The sequence below is a fragment of the Bubalus kerabau genome, chromosome 6, assembly GCF_029407905.1.
Source record: "Bubalus kerabau isolate K-KA32 ecotype Philippines breed swamp buffalo chromosome 6, PCC_UOA_SB_1v2, whole genome shotgun sequence".
Lineage (NCBI taxonomy): Eukaryota > Metazoa > Chordata > Mammalia > Artiodactyla > Bovidae > Bubalus > Bubalus kerabau.
In genome coordinates, this window is record NC_073629.1 from 49607468 (window position 1) to 49627448 (window position 19981).

Below are 19981 nucleotides of genomic sequence, written 5' to 3' on the forward strand. Positions count from 1 at the left end.
CTATTTTCTTCACTAGATGCAATGACCTCTTTTTCTCTTCTCTCTTCTCTCTTTCCTTTCCTTTTAAAAATTATCTTAAGTGCCAGACATGATTCATTAAGTTAATTACATGATCCATGAATGAGTAGTAACAACAGTTTGAAAAAAACACTATTCAATGCTTGGATACTAGCATTCTTTTTAGTGTTTGCCTGTCTGGTAATCTGAGATAATGGTAAGCTATTGTTTCTATCTTGACTTCTTCAATTACTCAAGAGGCTGACATTTTGGAAAATCATGATTTTGAACAGTTAGTAAACTATAATTCACTATTTCTCAACTTATAGTGCATATTAGAATTAAAAAATTATATTCTTGTATTAATCGCTGTGCTAAATAATCTCTAGAGATTGAGCTCAGGTATCAAAATTCATAGCCAAGGCTGAGAATAAGTGTTGTAGATAGTTCTAGTAGAGATTTGTGCAATGGTGCTGTTCACAAGATACCTAGACTGTTACCTTATAAAACTGCACTTGGGTTAATATTCCATTGAACTTGATACTTATTTCAAAATTTACTCCACAGGCATTTAAACAAATTAATATGATTAACTTTTTAAACAGTTTTGTTCAATTGCAAGAGTTCTGACTATCAAAAATTGAGAGATATATCATGTTTTTGGACTGGAAGACTCAATATTATGAAAATGACTATACTACCCAAAGAAATCTACATATTCAATGCAATCCTATCGAATTACCAATGGCATTTTTTCACAGAACTAGAACAACAACAAAAAAAACAAAAAAAATTTTTTCACAGAACTAGAACAAAATATGTATGAAAATACAAAAGACCCTGCTCAAGTAGCCAAAGCTATCTTGAGAAAGAAGAATGGACCTGGAGGAATCAACCTTCCTAACTTCAGATTTACTACAACTACAAAGCTAAAGTCATCAGATGGTATGGTACTGGCACAAAAACAGAAATACAGACCAATGGAGCAAGATAGAAATCCCAGAGATAAACCCACCCACCTATGGGCACCTTATCTTTGACAAAGGAAGCAAGAATATACAATGGAGGAAAGACAGTTTCTTTAATAAATGGTGTTGGGAAAACTGGACAGCTACATATAAAAAGAATGAAATTAGAACACTTCCTAACACCACACAAAATAAACTCAAAATTGATTAAAGACCTAAATGTAAGACCAGAAACTACAAAACTCTTATAGGAAAAGAGGCAGAAGACTCTATGACATATATTGCAGCAAGAGTAAAGGAAATAACAAAAATAAACAAATGGGACATAATTAAAAACTTTTGCACAGCAGAGGAAACCATAAACAAGATGAAAAGACAACCCTCAGAATGGGAGAAAATAATTGCAAATGAAGCAACTGACAAAGGATTAATCTCCAAAATATGCAAGCAGCTTATGAAGCTTAATATCAGAAAAACAAACAACTCAATCAAAAACTGGGCAGAAGACCTAAAAGACATTTCTCCAAGGAAGACATACAGATGGCCAACAAATACATGAAAAAAGTGCTCAACATCACTCATTATTCAGTTCAGTTCAGTCACTCAGTCGTGTCCGACTCTTTGAGACCCCATGGACTGCAGCATGCCAGACCTCCCTGTCCATCACCAACTTGCGGAGTTTACCCAAACTCCGGTCCATTGAGTTGGTGATGCCATCCAACCATCTCATCCTCTGTCGTCCCCTTTTCTTCCTGCCTTTAATCTTTCCCAGCATCAGGGTCTTTTCAAATGAGTCAGCTCTTCGTATCAGGTGGCCAAAGTATTGGAGTTTCAGCTTCAGCATCCGTCCTTGCAATGAACACTCAGGACTGATTTCCTTTAGGATGAACTGGTTGGGCCTCCTTGCAGTCCAGGGGACTCTCAAGAGTCTTCTCCAACACCACACTTCAAAAGTATCAATTCTTCAGTACTCAGCTTTCTTTCTAGTCCAACTCTCACATCCATACATGACTACTGGAAAAACCATAGCTTTGACTAGATGAACCTTTGTTGGCAAAGTAATATCTCTGCTTTTTAATATGCTGTCTAGGTTGGTCATAACTTTTCTTCCAAGGAGTAAGTGTCTTTTAATTTCATGGCTACAGCCACCATCTGCAGTGATTTTGGAGCCCAAAAAAATAAAGTCTGACACTGTTTCCCCATCTATTCCCCATGAAGTGATGGGACTGGATGCCATGATCTTAGTTTTCTGAATGTTGAGCTTTAAGCCAACTTTTTCACTCTCCTCTTTCACTTTCATCAAGAGGCTCTTTAGTTCTTCTTCACTTTCTGCCATAAGGGTGTTGTCATCTGCATATCTGAGGTTATTGATATTTCTCCCAGCAATCTTGATTCCAGCTTGTGCTTCATCCAGCCCAGCGTTTCTAATGATGTACTCTGCATATAAGTTAAATAAGCAGGGTGGCAATATACAGCCTTGACGTACTCCTTTTCCTATTTGGAACCAGTCTGTTGTTCCCATGTCCAGTTCTAACTGTTGCTTCCTGATCTGCATACAGGTTTCTCAAGAGGCAGGTCAGGTGGTCTGGTCTTCCAATCTCTTTCAGAATTTTCCACAATTTATTGTGATCCACACAGTCAAAGGCTTTGGCATAGTCAATAAAGCAGAAATGGATGTTTTTCTGGGACTCTCTTGCTTTTTCAATGATCCAGCAGAGGTTGGCAATTTGATCTCTGTTCCCTCTGCCTTTTCTAAAACCAACTTGAACATCTGGAAGTTCACAGTTCATGTACTGTTGAAGCCTGGCTTGGAGAATTTTGAGTATTACTTTACTAGCATGTGAGATGAGTGCAATTGTTGCTCATTATTAGAGAAATGCAAATCAAAACTACAGTGAGGTATCACCTCACACCATCATAAAAAAATCTACAAATAAATACTGGAGAGGATGTGGAGAAAAGGGAACCCTCTTGCACAGTTGGGAATGTAAATTGATGCAGCTGCTATGGAGATTTCTTTAAAAACTAGAAATAAAACTACCATATGATTCAGCAATCCCACTACTGGGCACATACCCTGAGAAAACCATCATTGAAAAAGACATATATGCCCCAATGTTCATTGCAGCACTACTTACAATAGCTAGGACATGGAAGCAACCTAGGTATCCATCAATTGAATGGGATAAAGAAGTCGTGGTACATATACACAATAGAATATTACTCAGCCATAAAAGGGAGCAAATTTGAGTCAGTTCTAGTAAGAGGGATGAACCTAGTGTCTGTTACACAGAGTAACGTAAGTCAGAAAGAGAAAAATAAATATCACATAATAACATACATAGAGAATCTAGGAAAATGGTACTGATGAATGGTACCTACCTATTTGTAGGGCAGGAGTAGAAACACAGACATAGAGAAAGACTTGTGGGCACAGCAGGGGAAGGAGAGGGTGGGACAAATTGAGAGGGTAGCATTGAAACATATACATTATTATATGTAAAATAGATAGCTAGTGGGAAGTTGGAGAAGGAAATGGCAACCCACTGCAGTATTCTTGCCTAGAGGATTGTGGACAGAGGAGCCTGGTGGGCTGCTGTCCACAGGGTCGCACCAAGTCGGACACGACTGAAGCGACTTAGCATGCATGCCTGCATTGGAGAAGGAAATGGCAACCTACTCCAGTGTTCTTGCCTGGAGAATCCCAGGGATGGGGGAGCCTGATGGGCTGCCGTCTATGCGGTCGCACAGAGTTGAACATGACTGAAGCGACTTAGCAGCAGCAGCAGCGTGGGAAGTTGCTATATAACACAGGGAGCTTAACCCAGTGCTCTGTAACAACCTAGAGGGGTGGGAGGAATGGGAGGCGGGAGGGAGGTTCAAGAGGGAGGGGACATATGTATATTTATGGCTGATTCATGTCATTATATGGCAGAAACCAACACAACATTGTAGAGCAAGTATTCTGCAATTACAAAAAAAATTTAAAAACTCATTTCTAATATCCTCATGGTATAGCTCATTTATGACAATTTTATTATTTATACCAAAAGCAACAGGAAAGTTTGGAAACTCTTAGCTGGATTCAAATAGAGTATGTTTGCCCTTAAAATATTGCATATTTTAAAAATATCTTAGTCGTACACAGGGTTATTGTAACCCTGTGTACAAGAGGCAAAAGAGACACTGATGTATAGAACAGTCTTATGGACTCTGTGGGAGAGGGAGAGGGTGGGAAGATTTGGGAGAATGGCATTGAAACATGTAAAATATCATGTATGAAACGAGTTGCCAGTCCAGGTTCGATGCACGATACTGGATGCTTGGGGCTGGTGCACTGGGACGACCCAGAGGGATGGTATGGGGAGGGAGGAGGGAGGAGGGTTCAGGATGGGGAACACATGTATACCTGTGGCGGATTCATTTTGATATTTGGCAAAACTAATACAATTATGTAAAGTTTAAAAATAAAATAAAATTTTTTTTTTTTAAATAAAAATATCTTAGTCATTTGAGGTATGATTTCACTCCATTTTTAGTATGGCTTTAAAGAGGTGTTCTAATTTGGGCTTATGAGCTATTAGCTGAGGAAATCACAGTTAATGCTTGTGTAAGTCTGATTTGATGGTGGATTATGGTGAGGAAACTCATGTGAGAGAGTTTAGATTCTCATGAATAAAAATGTTGTGGGAGAAGCAAGGTGCTATTTAGTATTTCAGCGTTCCATCAGAGAGTTCCAGTTGCCTGCTGGACCATCCACCTAGGTAGTCCTCTGGAACCCCAATTTAATGTATGTCCCAGTAGAGTTCTTAATGCCTTCCTGCCACTTCCCCAAACCCACCCTCCCTCCTCTAACTGTGGCACAGTGGACAGTCGTGTGCTTCGCAGTAGGACAGAGGTTTCTTTACATTTCTAATGCAGTCTGCTCGAGTTAGAGGTATGGAAACCAAGCTAGTGTGTTGCAAGTGGTCTGTGGGGCTGACTACTGAGGTTCCAGCATTGAAAGCCCAAGAAAGCCAGCCTTCCCACACCTTGCCCCTCCAGCTTCAGGCTTTTGCTTCTCTCTTGTACATGGAGGGAGCTTCAGGAAATGGGGGATGCTCACAGGAGGCGCTCAGAGGGCCAGTGGGACCAACCTCTGGTCTACAGGACTACCTCGGACAAGTGAAACCAGCAAAGTAGCACGACTGCCTTGGGTGTCACTCTGAGAGCAGGCACTGATGAGAGATACAAATTCCAAATGCACTCTACAAATTGGTGAATGGCAGGCGACTAAGAGGAGCTGGGAGGTTGAGGTCAAGAGGTGACCTTCATCCCTCCCTTGGTATCTGTCTTTAGCCTGTTATTGGCCGTACTTGGCAATTCCTGTCTCCAGGTTCCTCTGCTGCTGCCCCCTTAGAAGTATGCTGCAGTAGAAAAAGCTTTGCCTGGAATAAGTTACTTAGCAACTCTTTGCGATCCCATGGACTGTAGCCCACCACGCTCCTCTGTCCATGGAATTCTCCAGGCAAGAATACTGGAGCGGGTTGCCATTTCCTCCTTCGGGGGATCTTCCCAACCCAGGAATTGAATATGGGTCTCCTGCATTGCAGGCAGATTCTTAACTAACTGAGCCACCAGGAAGTCCAAGAATACTGGAGTGAGTAGCCTATCCCTTCTCCAAGGGATCTTCCTGACCCAGGGATCGAACCAGGGTCTCCTGCATTGCAGGCAGATTCTTTACCAGCTGAGCTACCAGGGAAGTCCATGCCTCAATTAACTCATTTATAAAACTGGATGAATGACAGCTGTTGAGAAGGAGCCAGCCCTGATGACCAGGATCAGACCCCCTTCATGCATGCAGCTGATCTCAGATGACCATATGGAGTGTCCAGTAAGGGGACCGGGAAGCAGGTGTGGGCTGTGAGTTCACATGTGGTTCCCGCTATCTTCTCCTGCAGGGTAAAATGATCACCCTTGGGGGCAGCACAGCCCTTGGCAAGAGATATGGCAGAACAGTTATGGATCCAGTCAGATGTTGGATCGGCTGTTCAGTTTTTACCTGCTCTTCACCTGTTTCAGGAGAGGAGACTGCTAATCATCTAGTAAAAGTGTAGCAAGTTCAACAGTCTTCAAGCCTCAGATGACTGGAGTATGGATTTTCCCCTTGTTGGTCATGGTTACTACAAGTCACTGATCAAGTCATCCAACCCAGACATCAGGTTTTCAGAGCTGGAAAGTTGAAAACAGGGAGAGCTGCATCCTGTTGGGTCACATCCTGTTCACGAAGGCAGGAAGTGGGGCAGCAGACCAGGATGGTTAGAAAGACATGACGCTTGCAAGGCCTTTGCACGCTGCGTGTGTGTACATGGGTATTGATATATAATGTTTTTTAAGACCCTGTGAATCAAATCTTATCATGATTTCGGAAGACCTCAAGCTTCTTGTGAAATACTGGCTAAAAGCCAGCTTTTTTGTTGCATGACTCTGCTCAATCTGTAGCCATGCTCATCAAAGAAGTAGAAAAAATATCCTATTTGCCACCTGGAAACTGGTCACCAGGGCACTGAGTGTTCCCTCTGGGAACAGGAATGTAATGTGGGGAATTTCTCAGTGGCAGTCCTAGTGAGTATGAGATTATAGACCATGTCCAGAAATAGAAATGTCACTGCCTCTCTCCAAGGGAAGGATGGATTTTCCCGGTTGTGGGAAGCCCTTAGTGCACTGCGGACAGGCATCCGGCTCGTGCGGGATCGCCGGCACACTGCAACTCCCCGCTCAAAGCACAGCTTGTCTTTCTTTCACTCAGCTGCCTCTGCTGACAGAGGAGCTTCCGGGACTGAGGAATGTCACAAGTCCTTTCTGCTTCTTTCTCATTACCGTTACTGTTTTCATTCGTCTTTTCTTTCTTCTCCCCTTTTCTTTTTTTAATTTATTTACTTTAATTGGAGGATAATTACTTTACAATATTGTAACGATTTTTGCCATACATCAGTATGAATCGGCCATAGGTATACATGCGTCCCCTCTATCCTGAAACCCGCCGCCCCCCCCCCCTCCACACCCTACCCCTCCAGGTTGTCACAGTGCACCAGCTTTGGGTGCCCTGCTTCATACATCAAACTTGCGCTGATTATCTATTTTTAATATGCATGTTTCAATCTTATGCTGTCACAGAAAACCCTAAAGAACCCCCTTTCTTATACGTGTTTGAGTCAGCATGATGATCGTACAATGGTTCCGTGCTGCTTTGCATGGGGGTGGGATTAAGCAGAAAGCGGTTTTATGTTGGTGATTGGCATCTGGCAGGAAATGAGAAGCCTCTTCCAGTGCTGGGCTATCCAGTAACTCAGGAGTGAAGGGCTTCTAAGACAAATCAAGCATTCAAAATGATGGTGCTCAAACTTTTGGACTGCTGGTCCCAAGCATCTGCCTTTAAAAAATATATATATTTATTTGGCTGTTCTGTGTCTTAGTTGCAGCATGTGGGATCTTTTAATTTACGGGTGTGCTGGGTCTTTGTTGCTGTGCGGGCTTTTCTCTAGTTCCGGTACATGGGCTTCTCATCCTGGTAGCTTCTCTTCTTGCAGAGCAAGGGCTCTAGGGCACTCGGGCTTAGTAATTGTGGCTCCTGGGCAGCAGAGTGCAGACTTAGTAGTCGTGGTGCATAGGCTTAGTTGCTCCACGGCACGTGGGATCTTCCCAGACCAGGGAGCGAACCTGTGTCTCCTGTGTTGGCAGGCAGATTCTTTACCACTGAGCCACCAAGGAAACCCCATAAGCATCTGCCTTTGAGATTTAAAATCTATGTGCTTTGCAATTAGTACTCAATAGTTTGCTGAATTCTTTTATTTCCTCTAGTCTCTGGTAAGTAATTGTGCTAGGAATGCTGCTGCTGCTGCTGCTAAGTTGCTTCAGTCGTGTCCGACTCTGCGCGACCCCATAGACAGCAGCCCACCAGGCTCCTCTGTCCCTGGCATTCTCCAAGCAAGAATACTGGAGTGGGCTGCCATTTCCTCCTCCAGTGCTAGGAATGGGTCACAGTTAACTAGGAAATTATCTCTTAAGAATATCCATACATCATGGGACTAGATGAGAGGGAATCTGCTAAAGGCTTCATTTATCATCTAGTGATTTCAGATTTTAGTGTTTAGAGAAAGAGAAAGAGAAAGAAAGCAAAAGAAGAGAATGATATTGACTGTACTAAGATCTATGCATGGGTAGTATAGGTTTTTATTATAAATATTTTCAATAGTGGAAATCTAGCACAAATATCGCATATAATTTTATCCCAAAACAAAATTGTATTTTTATTTGTTCATGTGCTCTTCTAGTTCTTGTGATATGTAATGTTTAATCTATATATGTATTATCATAAATATTTTTTTTTCACCCCAATTCATGTATAAGAGGTGTTCTTTAAAAGAAGAAATGACAATTAGATCCACTTTTGGTGCTCATGGACAGAGCAGCAGAAGTGAGTTACAGACCACAGCAAGTTGTGGGTTTCCTTTTGGTTTTGCCCATGGGGACTTCATCGTTTTGGTATTTCAGCTCAACCTTTGAAAAATGGGAGTGGGTGACTCGTCACCTTACAAATATATTGAATGGAAAATAACTGGTATGTAATTTCAGTATCACCAAGGTGGAATGGTGTGGTATGAAATGCTGCAGTATAAACCTCAATATCGAGCAGGTCATCAGGCCTTCTTTTGTCCTTTAACTTCTTTCTTTTCATTTTATTTCTTACTCTACTCAGTCACTCCTTCCTCAAAATCTAAGGAGCCAGGATCCTGCTTGATAATCCCTGGGTGCTTGCTGTGTGACAGGAAATGTGTGAAGTAAGGTCTTGGCTCACGTTCCTCATTTAATCCTACTCTCTAAAGCAGGAGGCACCATTATCCCCATTTTAGAGATGAGGAGACTGAGATGCTGTGATTAATTATCTTGCTCAAGATCAATTGGTAAATTATGGAGCTACTGTTCCCACAGAGATTTTTGCAATGATGAAGACCTTTCTACTTACAGATTAGGCTCTTCTGCAACACTGTACTGCCTCAATGCAGAGCCTGGAACAGAAATGATAGAAAAAGAAGGCACGCTTCAGAGTTGACTGCTAATTCTTTATATGACATAGTCTCTTGTTTCTTTCGTTTTTGTAGCTTGGATTTACCGTCACCGCCTTCTACAAGCTGGGGACAGTCATTAACAGATGTAATTGTTTAGAGAGTATGGTTTTATGTAATAGGAAAAGATATTTCAGAAATGTAATCTGGAGGAAAAGAAAAAAATATTGCATTTCCGGATATGTCAGTTCCTTTTTTTTTCCTCCTTTTTGTTAATCATTAGGTTGAGTCCGCTCAGAATGTAATGTTAACCTTCCGGAGGATAAAAATAACTTCTTTTGTAATTTTACTTGGTGCAGCAACAACATATTGTGCTTGTTCATGGAAAGATGTATTTTAAAAAAAGAATGCAAGGCACCCTTAGCCCCATGAGTCATAACTGGCACGATGATGCTCATGGCAGATCATCACTCTAAGTCCTTCTTTGAAAGGCTTGTGAATTATTTTTTACACAAGTTGTATGTGTTATTTTGTGATATGTGAAACCTCATTTAATAATAATAGAAAACCCCCAAGAGTATCATGTATATTGTTTGGGGAATTCCTTTTACTTCCCGTATAGTGACTCACAGCTTAGATGTACTAAGTTGGATAGAGGAAGCATCTCTCTATCATTGTCTCACAAAAATACAAACCAGGAACCAGGAAGAGAAACTGCAGACCTCTGCTTGCTCCTCTGCCCTCCCAGAGGCAAGAGGTGGCATCTGGAGATGGTAGCTGAGGTCTAGCAAATGCAGCCACTGGGGGACCAGGAACAGGATGATCCTGGAAAGAGGTGGGGGGAAGTTTTCTGATACTTACATTTGTGACATTTACTTTTCCTTTTTGGTATAATTCTCCCCAGGTTCATCTAATCAAACACAGCCAGAACTGATTCCTTACTCTGAAACATACACTTGGCTAAACAAAACAGAAAGTGGATGACTAGAATATGGATTTCCATGTAAACTGGCTCAACTGCTAGGGAAAATAATATGACGGTTCCTCAAAAAAGTAAAAATAGATCTACCGTATCATCCAGCAATTCCACTTCTGGGTATATACCCAAAGGAAATTAAAACAAGACATCAAAGAGATAAGATTACTCCAAAGTTTACTGAAATATTATTCAAAATAGCCAACATATGGAAACAACCTCAGTGCCAATAAATGGATGCATGGTGCATGGATGAAGAAGATGTGATATATATTTATTTTTTCCTTTCCCATGAGAAAGGACATTCTGCTATCTGCAACAATATAGATGGACCTTGAAAGTGAAAGTGAAGTCGCTCAGTCATGCCCGACTCTTGGTGACCCCATGGATTGCAACCTACCAGGCTCCTCCGTCCATGGGATTCTCCAAGCAAGAGTGCTGGCGTGGGTTGCCATTTCCTTCTCCAGGGGATCTTCCCAACCTAGGAATCGAACCTGGGTCTCCCGCATTGCAGGCAGACGCTTTATCGTCTGAGCCACCAGGGAAGCCCAGATGGACCTTGACGTCTCAATATTAAGATGTTAATCCTCTAAAATTGATTTATAAAATCAAAGCAGTTATAATCAATTTCTTGGCAGGATTCTCACTCCCGTTCCTCCTCTCCCTCTTCTTTTTCCTCTGTAGAAATTGCTGCACTAATCCTGAAATTTATATAGATATGCATATGAAAAGGACCTAAAATAGCCAAAACAGTGTTCAGAAAAGAAGAAAGCAATTGGAGAACTTAAATTATATGATTTTAAGACTTACTAGAAAAAAGACTATCAGATCAGATCAGATCAGATCAGTCGCTCAGTCGTGTCCGACTCTTTGCGACCCCGCTGGATCATGGAAAAAGCAAGAGAGTTCCAGAAAAGCATCTATTTCTGCTTTATTGACTATGCCAAAGCCTTTGACCGTGTGGATCACAATCAACTGTGGAAAATTCTGAAAGAGATGGGAATACCAGACCACCTGATCTGCCTCTTGAGAAATTTGTATGCAGGTCAGGAAGCAACAGTTAGAACTGGACATTCAACAACAGACTGGTTCCAAATAGAAAAAGGAGTTCGTCAAGGCTGTATATTGTCACCCTGTTTATTTAACTTATATGCAGAATACATCATGAGAAACGCTGGACTGGAAGAAACACCAGCTGGAATCAAGATTGCCGGGAGAAATATCAATCACCTCAGATATGCAGATGACACCAGCCTTATGGCAGAAAGTGAAGAGGAACTCAAAAGCCTCTTGATGAAAGTGAAAGTGGAGAGTGAAAAAGTTGGCTTAAAGCTCAACATTTAGAAAATGAAGATCATGGCATCGGGTCCCATCACTTCATGGGAAATAGATGGGGAAACAGTGGAAACAGTGTCAGACTTTATTTTTCTGGTCTCCAAAATCACTGCAGATGGTGACTGCAGCCATGAAATTAAAAGGCGCTTACTCCTTGGAAGGAAAGTTATGACCAACCTAGATAGCATATTGAAAAGCAGAGACATTACTTTGCCAACAAAGGTCCGTCTAGTCAAGGCTATGGTTTTTCCAGTGGTCATGTATGGATGTGAGGGTTGGACTGTGAAGAAGGCTGAGCACTGAAGAATTGATGCTTTTGAACTGTGGTGTTGGAGAAGACTCTTGAGAGTCCCTTGGACTGCAAGGAGATCCAGCCAGTCCGTTCTGAAGGAGATCAGCCCTGGGATTTCTTTGGAAGGAATGCTGCTAAAGCTGAAACTCCAGTACTTTGGCCACCTCATGCAAAGAGTTGACTCATTGGAAAAGACTCTGATGCTGGGAGGGATTGGGGGCAAGAGGAGAAGGGGACGACAGAGGATGAGATGGCTGGATGGCATCACTGACTCAATGGACGTGAGTCTCAGTGAACTCTGGGAGTTGGTGATGGACAGGGAGGCCTGGCGTGCTGTGATTCATGGGGTCGCAAAGAGTCGGACACGACTGAGCGACTGATCTCATCTGATCTGATCTGAAAACCCATATTTATGAACAAAATAGCCAAGAACTGAATCAGTTCAGTTCAGTCGCTCAGTTGTGTTCAACTCTTTGAGACCCCATGGACTGCAGCACTGAGTAAGAGCTGAATAAGACAGCTAAAACAAGCTTTGGATGAATCTTTTTTTGAGAAAGCCTAAAGGTCTAGACTTTGGTCATTGTTTGGGAAATCTGATTTCAACACTTTAAGACAAAAATTTCAATACGACTGAAGCGACTTAGCAGCAGCAGCAGCAGCATAGACGTGGGAGTCAAAATTCATTCATTTATTCCTTCATTCAAGATAATAGCTGGGGGGATAAAAAAGAAATAGCTAGGAAGAAAAAGTAACTCATAGTAAACATCCACAAAGACACATACACAGAAGACACTGCAGGCTGAGCAATATGAATAATTCCAAGAGGAAAATGAGATAATCTATGATATGTTTTAATAATCTTTTTAAAAAGTTTATTACAAAGTCATAATCATCCACTAAATAAAATTTTTTTAAAAATGGAAATAGCAAAAAGATCATCCATAATAATTTAATAAATAACTACTGTTATTATTATTTCCTTTGAGTGTTTTTATGCATGTAATTTTTATATGAGTATAATATCACCATAAAAGTTATTTTGAACTTTAAAACACTAATCTTTGGATAAATTGGTGGAAATTTCTTAATTTGTTGGAATGTTAACCTAATTCCCTAGAATTTTAATTTACATATCCTGACTTTCATTTGTGGACCTTAAATATAAATATTTGAATTAAAATTATAACAAATTTGTATTTAAACAATACCAAAGTGGATTAAAAAAACTAGAATTAAAAAAAAAAACTAGAATTTTGTAAATTTTATGGCCAGATTGCAAAATTAGCTTACAGGTTAGTAGCTGAATACCTAAATGGTCAGAACTGACTGTGCTGTGTACTCAGTCTCTCAGCTGTGTCTGACTCTTTGCAACCCCATGGACTGTAGCCTGCCAGGCTCCTCTGTCCTCAGAGATTTTCAAGGCAAGAATACTGGAGTGCATTGCCATGCTCTTCTCCAGGGGATCTTCCCAACCCAGGGATTGAACCCAGGTCTCCCACATTGCAGGTGGATCTTTACCAACTGAGCCACCAGGGAAGTGAAAGTTGCTGCCATTAGCTTTAAATAGCACACATCGTATCAACCATAAATTATTTGGCTACTGTTTGTTTAGTGACCATATCCTTTGCTAGATTTTAGACTCTGTGAGACCAGGGCTATGTCTGTCTAGTCCACAGCAGTCTACCTGCTGCTGCTGCTGGTAAGTCGCTTCAGTCGTGTCCGACTCTGTGCGACCCCATAGACGGCAGCCCACCAGGCTCCCCCGTCCCTGGGATTCTCCAGGCAAGAACACTGGAGTAGGTTGCCATTTCCTTCTCCAATGCATGAGAGTGAAAAGTGAAAGTGAAGTCGCTCAGTCGTATCTGACTCTTAGTGACCCCATGGACTGCAGCCTACCAGGGTTGGATCCGTCCATGGGATTTTCCAGGCAAGAGTGCTTGTTTATTTCCTGGTCAGGCTTGGTTCTAGTATAATTTGAGTAAGTCAATGAGTGGTTCATTTACTGGAAGGTTTGGGGATAGTTATCCATCCATCCTGAATGCAGAGTTCCAAAGAATAGCAAGAAGAGATAAGAAAGCCTTCTTCAGCGGTCAGTGCAAAGAAATAGAGGAAAACAAAGAATGGAAAAGACTAGGGATCTCTTCAAGAAAATCAGAGATACCAAAGGAACATTTCATGCAAAGATGGGTTCGATAAAAGACAGAAATGGTATGGACCTAACAGAAGCAGAAGATATTAAGAAGAGATGGCAAGAATACACAGAAAAACTGTACAAAAAAGATCTTCACAACCCAGATAATCACGATGGTGTGATCACTGACCTAGAGCCAGACATCCTGGAATGTGAAGTCAAGTGGGCCTTAGAAAGCATCACTATGAACAAAGCTAGTGGAGGTGATGGAATTCCAGTGGAGCTATTCCAAATCCTGAAAGATGATGCTGTGAAAGTGCTGCACTCAATATGCCAGCAAATCTGGAAAACTCAGCAGTGGCCACAGGACTGGAAAAGGTCAGTTTTCATTGCAATCCCAAAGAAAGGCAATGCCAAAGAATGCTCAAACTACCGTACAATTGCACTCATCTCACACGCTAGTAAAGTAATGCTCAAAATTCTCCAAGCCAGGCTTCAGCAATATGTGAACCGTGAACTTCCTGATGTTCAAGCTGGTTTTAGAAAAGGCAGAGGAACCAGAGACCAAATTGCCAACATCCACTGGATCATGGAAAAAGTAAGAGAGTTCCAGAAAAGCATCTATTTCTGCTTTATTGACTATGCCAAAGCCTTTGACTGTGTGGATCACAATCAACTGTGGAAAATTCTGAAAGAGATGGGAATTCCAGACCACCTGATCTGCCTCTTGAGAAATTTGTATGCAGGTCAGGAAGCAACAGTTAGAACTGGACATTCAACAACAGACTGGTTCCAAATAGGAAAAGGAGTTCGTCAAGGCTGTATATTGTCACCCTGTTTATTTAACTTATATGCAGAATACATCATGAGAAACGCTGGACTGGAAGAAACACCAGCTGGAATCAAGATTGCCGGGAGAAATATCAATCACCTCAGATATGCAGATGACACCAGCCTTATGGCAGAAAGTGAAGAGGAACTCAAAAGCCTCTTGATGAAAGTGAAAGTGGAGAGTGAAAAAGTTGGCTTAAAGCTCAACATTTAGAAAATGAAGATCATGGCATCGGGTCCCATCACTTCATGGGAAATAGATGGGGAAACAGTGAAAACAGTGTCAGACTTTATTTTTCTGGTCTCCAAAATCACTGCAGATGGTGACTGCAGCCATGAAATTAAAAGGCACTTACTCCTTGGAAGGAAAGTTATGACCAACCTAGATAGCATATTGAAAAGCAGAGACATTACTTTGCCAACAAATGTCCATCTAGTCAAGGCTATGGTTTTTCCTGTGGTGTGAGGGTTGGACTGTGAAGAAGGCTGAGTGCCAAATAATTGATGCTTTTGAACTGTGGTGTTGGAGAAGATGCTTGAGAGTCCCTTGGACTACCAGGAGATCCAACCAGTCCATTCTGAAGATCAGCCCTGTGATTTCTTTGGAAGGAATGCTGCTAAAGCTGAAACTCCAGTACTTTGGCAACCTCATGTGAAGAGTTGACTCATTGGAAAAGGCTCTGATGCTGGGAGGGATTGGGGGCAAGAGGAGAAGGGGACGACAGAGGATGAGATGGCTGGATGGCATCACTGACTCGATGGACGTGAGTCTGAGTGAACTCCGGGAGTTGGTGATGGACAGGGAGGCCTGGCGTGCTGCGATTCATGGGGTCGCAAAGAGTCGGACACGACTGAGCGACTGATCTCATCTGATCTCATCTGATCCATCCATCCATCCATGCATCCATCATCAAATGCCTTAGGGAGAACCTGCCATGTGTCAGGTACTTTGCTAAGCACCAGGGTAGTGCAGCAAGCACTGCCTGGTGGAAAGGAGTAAAGACCTTCACTTTGGGCCCTCAGACACTACTTCTGTGGATCTCTTGCCTGATGGTCTACTATGGAAGCTGTTCCTTTGTATCAGGGCACTGTTCCTTTAAAATTACATATATGCTGGGAGGTGGGCTTGTCAGTCTTTGACAATTTAGAGTTTTCAAGAACTAGTTTCTTAAATTTTAGAGGGGAGGGAGAGAAGGCAGGTCATACAGCCATGGAAGGGGTGATCAGGGAATCACTTGCTCCTTTTTCTGTAGCAAGAGGCCCCAGGTTGTAACAGCAAACAGGCCCAGGTTAGCTGAGTCCATCACCACCTGTGTGGTGACAGGCAGCACAGTGCCTTACGTGCCCAAAGACACTGCAGATCAAATGGACTGCCGGTATGACAAACCCTGTGACCTACACGGGCCACGCTCTCCCCGCATCAGGGAAGTCAGCCTCTCAGACCTGCTGCTCTGCAGATTGCAGGTGCCTCTCCTAGGCAGCTTCTTCTCTAGAGGAAACCCTTCAAGGTGTGGTCTTCTGCATTAGGGCCACAGGGACACTAGCTTGATTCTCCTTTTCCTTCCATCTGTGGACAGAGGCTGGAGCTGAGCTCCCAGCTGCCCCAGGCAGGAGGGAAACTGAGCCAGAGAAGAGTCAGACCTGGGGAAAGAGGCAGGGCTTGAACTGAACTCTACCTTATTGCCACACAGCCACCATTCCCCTCCCCAAGGCAGTCCTACTGGCCCCCTGGGGCCCTTTGCCTCCTGGGAGGTGGCCCTCAGAGGCCTGTCGGGCTCTGTCCTGTCCAGGAGGACCTCACTTCAGTCACGTGGGTACCAGGGCAAGGCAGCTCCTGCCTCCACCCCCTGGAGGCCCTGGGTGGAGAGGGCCTGCATCACCTCCATATGGGTGGAGGTGGAGAGGGGCTGCGGTGGAGGCCTCACTTTGCTTTTCCCTTGGCTCCAGAGGATCCCCAGTTTCTAGCTCCTTCTCTTTGAAGTTCTCACGCTGTCTCCTCTCCTTCTGAGGTGGACTGGAGTGGAGGAGAGACACTCCTATAAATAAACGCGAGGCCAATGGCTCCCTCAGCTGGTCTTGGACAGGAAGCTCTGACTCTCAGACCTCAGGGAAGGTGCGGGGAGGGGAGGAAGGGTGGGCTTCCCATGCTGAGTTCCTGAGAAAAGCAGGCATCTGAGTCCAGGTGTTTTCACTTGTTAGCATGCCAGAGTTTAAAAAATTACAGTATAAAAATTAGAGTTGGGATGGTAGGATTTATATCTGTTTTTTGAGTATAAATCTGAACTCAAGGAAATAACCACTCATTTCAGTAAAAGATTTTATTCAAATATTAATGTCATCCCATATTTTTAAAAGGCAAAGTGCTTGAACATTGATTTTTCAAACATTGAACACATGTTCAGATGTGAAGCAAGTGATAAAGGTGTTATTATGTTTATTTCTGACAGATGAGGAAACTGGGACTACAGAGAAGCCATAGGACCTCCCTGTGGGAGCATCTCTAGTGTCTGCCCTGAGCTGGTTCTTCTGCCCTAAGGACTTTGGTCAGACCAGCCAGGTCTGAGCATCGCAGAATCCTGACATGCACTGAGTTCTTAATAAATGCCAGTAAATCAGACAACACCCCCCCTTATATAACCTCTCTGGTGTCCTGTGCTTTTCTTCTGTGCCATTAATTACAGCCTCCAATTATAGTCAACGCTTGAACTACATGGTTTGAACGGCACAGGTCCACTTATACACAGATTCTTTTCAATAGCAATTACTATGGTTCTACACAATCTGCGGTTGGTTAAATCTGAGGATGTGGAGTTGTGGACGAAAAGGAATCATTTAATGGAGGGATGACTCTAAGTTATATACAGATTTTTAACTTCATATCAGGTCGGTGCCCCTAACCCCTGAGTTGCTCAAGGGTCCATTGAATATACTTATTTGGTAGACGTCAATCCTTCTGCACCCATTTCTTGATGACAAACAGCAAGTCTGTTTTGTTCAATTCCTGTGCACTAGCAAAGAGCCTGGCACAGTGGAGGCTCTTGCTAAAGAGATTCTAGCTTAATGAATGAAAAACAGGCCTTCTCATAGCAGTTCTGCACAATTGTGATACTTGGCCACTTTTCTGCCTTAATTGCTAATCAATTAAATGGGAGTAATAATATATCTTTCTCAAGGATATATTATTGCCCCTGTAGCTTGGGAAATGTTGCTGTTCCCTTGGAGGATCCATCTCCCAGAGGCTTCTCCAACCACAACCAATGTGTTCTCTTTCTCCACCCATGAAGTATGGAAGGAGATGTTACCTTTCACAAGAGTCGATACAATTCTTAATTTGTACCCCAAACAGAAGTTTGGATGTTGCTATCTTTTGAAGGAAAATGAAGTCAGAAACTATCTTCAGAAACTCCTGAAACTGAGGCCCTTCCAAGGCCACCATTGGTCATGGATCATTTGTCTGAAACCTTCTGTTATGCTCACTCCTTGCTGTGCCCCACACTGGGCCCCTCAAGTCCACTCAGAGGCTGGCCTATGTGCAGATGCTAGCATTCGTGGTGATGAGGATACCATGTGGGTGTCCTGGGAGGCAGGCCAGGTGGCCAAGGAAGAAAGACCTAAGGATCTCCAGGAAGTCTTGAAGGACAAATGCAAAGTAGCTAGCAAAAGAAGTGTTCTGGGTGGAGAGGACCGGATGATGAAAGCCACGAAGGAGTGAGAACTCCTGGCAAGTCTGGAATCCATCTTGACATGTTTCCTTAGGGTGTGTAAATGGTACAGCAGTTTCTGTTTGTTCCTAAGCATGAAGCGGTGTGTGGTGGTTTGTTCCAGGTGACAGTGCTTTCTCACTTTGGACTGTCTACAAGAGTGGTTACCCAGTATGCTTCTGAGAGAACACACTCCTAGCCAGCTGATGCCAGTGGGGGGCATGAGAAGGCAGGCTGTTTCCAACTACTTTCTTAACGGGGGTCCCAAGAGAGTGCTGTTCTGCTATATTTATGATTCATTTTTTTGGCAATGGATGGACCTCTTGCCAAATCCCTGTCAACAGGGGTGAGAACTGGGGTGGGGTGCCCAAGGCCTGGAGAGGTGGCTGGGCTGAACCTCAGGGCTTCCCAGAATCTCAGAAGAGGAAGGGGCTGAAATGGGTAGGTTGGCCAGCATCCTGTAGATGCTGATGTTGAGACCTCTGTGGAAAATTCCAGTGGGCTGCGCACTTGCCGCAGAGGGGATCACGGGCTTGTGGAGGAACGTGGCCTTAGCTAGTCTGGTCCAGCTTACCTTTAGGCTGGCCCACTGGGCAACAGAGCCTGGGAGAGGCATACCCTCAGGTCAGCCTGTTTCTCAATGCAGCAGGTGGCTTCGCTTCCCTCAAGGCTGGTCTGCTTATGTTGATTCTGATTCTTCTTCTAAAGTGATGCAGATTGTACTCACAGGTGAAAAACATTAGGGCCTGGATTTCCATGAGGTCCCTTTGCTCCCACCTGGAGGGAAAGCCTTCTTTCTAACTCAGCGTTTCTAACTCAGCGTTTCGTAACACGAGTGTCACAATAAACTAATGAGTAGTCCATTTTCTTATTGAGGCTCCTACGAGTGTCCACATTTCCGGAGTGGGCCAGCTCTCAGCGGCAGCTAGAGTTTCTGTCCCAGTGAGCTAACGTTCTCATCGGCGGTTCTTTCTGATAAACTGAGGAAAGTGGAGGGTTCAAGGACTGAAAACATTTAAACCTAAATGGGGAGGGTGGGCACTTGAACTTCCTACCCAATCAATGATCCTTTTGCTCTAGTCTAGCCTTCTCGGGATTTAAGGTACAATGAAATGAAACATGGCTCTGCTCTTCATCTCCGGGCTCCTCCTTCACTGGAACCACAAACTGGAAGGGGCCTCTGGGATGGTTTATCTCACTCCACATTGCTCATTGAGCACAAAGGCCCAGAGACCTTATGCCTGAGTGCACGCAGTTATTAATGGAGGGCATGGGCCCAGAACACAGGCTTTTCCACAACCAGCTCAGTGCTCAGTCCACCAGCCCACACTGCATCCAACCTCATGTTCAGCCCTGGATATTTTACCTTCTTTCCCACAACCCTTTGTACCTTTGTAGCCAGAGCACAGTGTTCTTTATGCAGATGTTACTTAAGAAAATTGTTGCCTAGCTTGTGATTTGCTAAGGTTGTCATGTCATCTTGAAGGAAATGCACTAGAAGCATGTAGGAAAACACTGCAGGGCATCTTCCATGACTTTCATGTTTGGTTTTCAAGGAATAGGGCAGTGATATCATTCGTTCTTGAACAGGAAGAACAAACCAAGCTTGTTTTCAGAGTCTAGCATAGCACTTCACACAGAGGCTGAAATTTCCTTACTGACCATCATGCTGAGTACATCACCAGTACTGTCAGGTCTCTGGATC

General features: G+C 43.2%; 1 long non-coding RNA gene across 1 annotated transcript; it reads left to right on the top strand.

Moving 5' to 3' along the window:
• Positions 1-16247: 16247 nt before the first annotated feature.
• On the top strand, positions 16248-17208 carry LOC129656141 (uncharacterized). Its single transcript, XR_008716223.1, has 2 exons — positions 16248-16385; positions 17023-17208. It is a non-coding gene; the product is annotated as an uncharacterized LOC129656141 (long non-coding RNA).
• Positions 17209-19981: the final 2773 nt, after the last annotated feature.